A 4,683-nucleotide genomic window follows, 5' to 3' on the forward strand; every position below is an offset into this window, starting at 1 on the left:
AATCCGACTATCTAACTTCCTCAACAGACTTACATACACAAACAGCAAACAACACGAAACAAGTTAAGTCCGACTGGCTGTCAGACTTATTGTCTTCTGACTACCCTAAAACGGCTGTCAAAGATGTGTAAATAACAGCCGGGACCCACAATTTAAGGGCTAGACGATTGGATATGAAGATGGCTGGCACGTTGGGCTAACATATATCTACTTATCCGACTGCATTAAAGAAGGGTATTTTTGAAATTATACCTAACCGACACTCGGGCTGATGAAACAGTCCATGAGGATTCCCCCGCCTAACCAAAAAAGAAAAGGCTGTTGAAACGGAGAACAATAACTAATACCTAAGTCACATTTTTTTTAATTACTTCACATTTTTTAATATCTTCCTCTTATTAAAAGTTTATCAACACAAGTGCAGTCTGACAATGTATGCCACTCTCACCCTTTTTAATTATAGCCACAAGATTGCTGCGCTGCCAGTACCGGATTGGGAAATTGCAAATACTGATGAAATTGCTGGGAGCGACTGCGCTTGGATTTCTTTGGTTTCCGGGATGTGACGCGTGACTCTGTGTGATTATGGAGCTTCTGTATCTGTAGGTGTGTGAGTTATATGGATCTAATAGATGTATGTGGTAGGTGCAGGGTATTTATTTTGAAGAAAAAATCTGTCTAGTCCGTCTGACGGATTTCTCTTTTCTCGCGTGACGTCACTTACTAGTACGCTTATTACTAGCAAGTGACGTATTTCATAACCAACCAACCATATCCAAAACCATACTTAAGTGCTTTTTAATAATGGGATAAAAGGAAAAAATACGTTTCCAATATTTTTAAGAAATCTTTTTGACGGATTATACAGTTTTTAATTGTGAAATGCCCTATTATAGGTGCACTGTTTAGGGGAACCAAACGTGCGTAACTTTTTTGTTTAATTAAATTAAATTACACTTGGGATTATGCTCAGTTCTATCAATCCTTAACAAAATTGAGTAGTTCATAACTTTGTCAATAAAATCAGCTCACAACTCACTTTAACACAGAACAAAAACGTCTCCAAAAAGGTACTTCCTAGATAAACGATCATACACCAGATTCATACTTAAATATACGTAGGTACCATAAACTCAAACTAAGGCCAAGTTTATTCATATCTTTGAAGACAGGCATGAAAATCCGTCGCCACAGCAGTCAATTAGACACGCAGCCGTGGACCCATTTAATTAATACCTGTAAGGTAACTGGGGCCTACCAAGTCTTAAGAAGGTCAGTTACAGCTGTGAAAGAGAGATACCGCTCTACACTTTTTAGTACTCCATCTCGTTCTTACAGCTCGAAGTCTTACTTTAAAAGGTGGTCTTTACCCAAGTACCTCTCTGTTGACTTGAGTTAACCAGCTAAGATTTTAATTACCGAGCCATCGCGTTGTGATGAAGCTGTCTTGCCTACCGGTAAATTACTGCGTGGACCGGTAAGTTTTACATGCAAAGTGAGATAACGATCTTCGTAGTTTTATAAGGCAGAACTTGAAAGACATGCATAAATATAAGCCCCGCACGTTGATATTGCGATAGAACTTTGTCACAATAACAGCCGTGTGACGTCACTCACCGTAAAAAGTACAGATAAAAATGTAATTACATAGTCATTTACATAATTCTTTTAGAATTTTAAATTTGAATGAGCTTTTTAGATTTTCTTAGTAGGTCATTTTTTTTATATGGAAGAGTATTTAGACAGCGATATTTACCTAATCTGCAAGAAAATAAAATGAATCTTCTCCTTGTAAAATGACAATAACTTTGGATGAATAGAAGACGTAATCTAATTGGGAGTTTCTCTCGCATTGTCTCAATAAGTCGTTTAGATTTTCGGAACAAATGTGCTGATGTCTCATATATCACGTCCGTTTAACGGTACCTAAACAAATGTATGTACCTATGTATATGTACTCGTAGTTTCGTACTACATCTTCTAATATATAAAATTCTCGTGTCACGATGTTATTTACCGTACTCCTCCGAAACGGCTTTTCCGATTCTTATGAAATTTTGTATACATATTGAGTAGGTCTGAGAATAAAACAACATCTATTTTTCATATCCCTAATTGACAAGGGTTGCCCACACAAAAAAATATTTTTTTATATTTTGGACGAAATTTTGTTTTTATTTCTTTTATATTCTGGCATTAAAAATACATACAACTAGAAATAATTTATTAGGCAAAACAACGTTTACTGGGTCAGCTAGTACCTACCTACATACAAGTTGCAAATACGTAGTTTCAAACAGTACCTTCTGACTTTTGAATAAACCTGCTCCACATATGAAGAGTTGACTCCATTGACGTCGTAAGGTGAGACTGGCACAATAGCTTTATTCAGGTTAAGGCATCGGTCGCCATTCAACGGATTTTCTATTGAAAACCGTTTTCTTTCATCATCGGTCAACATACGGAAAATGGTAAAAGGTAGTCTTGTTTATTTTCTAGATTGTCATAATTTATGAGATTCTTATGTTAATAAATGGTAAATATTAAAGGGTAAAAATGATTGTCCGTCTGTCTACCCGACTGACACCAGGCATGGTGTAATTTCTCATGAACTTGTGACAGTTGAAATTTTGCAAAAACTAAAAATAAAGATCGATGTAATTTACAGGTTTTTCCGGTTATAAATTTATTGGAGGGTTTGTTTATTTGGTCGGAACCGGAACTACCAATATTTAAATTAATCAGTAGTTTGGTTAATATCACCTAATCACAATATTATTATTATAAATGAGGAAAGTATGTGAGTGTGTATGCTTGTGACCTCTTCACGTACAGACGAATGAACCGATTACGATGAAATCTTGGATTACCACATAAGCTACGTTTATCCAATGTCGTTAAGGCAAGGTAGTGATTTTGAAGCTATAACCGACATCCAATCGAATGCATTCACTAGCAACAGCTGGTGGTAAAAATATTAAGAGATTTAATGATATTAAATTGCAACATCTCATCATCATAGTCTTTTATCAACTTTGTATGTTAGTCTGTAACTTCTTAACTTTGTATGGCTACTGCTTATCCGACGTCTTCAGCCCAGTTACCTGGGTATCTAAACAGGTTGGTTTTCAGACTTTCTGGCTTCAAACTACACGACTGTGCATAACAGTCGAGACCCATAATTTAACTATCCATCCGAAACACGGTCTTGTTTTGATAAATAAGTAGGTACAATACTAAACGCCTGTGTCACAATCACAGATTAGCCGCTATCTAGCAGATAAATTGAAAAATTTTGACATATTTTTTATAAAAATTCTGTCATGTAACGGGAACTTATTTGGCGGTGGTGAAACCGGCCCTTAGTATAATAAGTATCAAGCCTATTTTCCATTAAACTGCAATAATACTAAAGATTATCAAATCTATGCCAGATAGACCAAACGAGCTATGTTCGCTCAAATATGGGTTCATCCCGTGTTCATTACAGCGGCTAATTAGATTACACGGGTCACAAAATTATATTGAAACGCATAGGATAGTAGGACAGGCCGGTTATTTGGAACTCGGTTTCCACCTGTATCGACAGGCTAATGGATGGTCTGTACTACCTAACTAATGAGGTTTGTACCTACTTAAGTATTATATTCCTGTAAATTTGTTTTTTTGCAAATGTCTTCTCGCAGGTCTGCTGGTAGATATTTCTTAAACAAATAAGCAGTAGGCACCTTTGTACTTGTATTTTCTAATCTTCTGTCTCTCTATATTTTCTGTGTAGATATATAAACTGTTAATAAATAAATATATTTTAGTTATAAAACACTAACTTATTTAGGTGTTTAGAAATACAAATGACGCCATTTTGAATTGGTAATAGAATTTTCAGAATATTGTTTTCATTGGTGAACAAAGCCATGCAACTGACTTAAAATATAAAACTACTGCACCAAACTTGATGGCAGTTTTGTCAGTGTTGCGAGTCGGACTCGTAAAAGACCAGCTACTTTTTTACCACACTTAACGGAACGAAGTCTTTTTAGATATATTTTGGTAGATGTTTTTTTTCTTTGTACATACAATCGTGGCACTAGAACGTCATAGTTGCGATGCCTTCAAGTAGGTAATATCATTGTTGTAAACAGGAGTAATATCGTACTTATTTTCTTAATTTATTTAGTGGTAAGATCAATAATAATTTGTAAACAAATATATCTAAATTTATTTTTTTCTATCGACGCGGACGTACGCAATTATTTTTTAATAGTAATTCAATTAAAAGTTAAAAAGAAATTAACGGCAGCTTAATAAAATAAATTTATATTATGTAATTAAAACAAAGTCGTATTGTAATATTCAATACAGTAGCGCTATCTTCAGTCATGTCATGTCATCAAATTCTCAAGCCGTAGACAGCACCATCTAGTAATTATAGATTGAACTAACTATTGCTCAAACGGTGTCGTTAGTTTTACGATTGCCTACGCCGAGCTTTCGCTGCCAGTTTTGAATCATAATCAGCAAGAACAATAATTCTTTAAATAAAAAACCTATTACATTGGAGTTCAGTATGTTGTGACCAATAGATACTGAAAATTATGAATACATTTATAAATCTGTAAAATTGTCTATGTCAGGGATCTTCCCGTATCCGATAACTGCCACGTATGATTCTTGACTTTGTAA

Source organism: Trichoplusia ni, chromosome 10, assembly GCF_003590095.1.
Source record: "Trichoplusia ni isolate ovarian cell line Hi5 chromosome 10, tn1, whole genome shotgun sequence".
Classification (NCBI taxonomy): domain Eukaryota; kingdom Metazoa; phylum Arthropoda; class Insecta; order Lepidoptera; family Noctuidae; genus Trichoplusia; species Trichoplusia ni.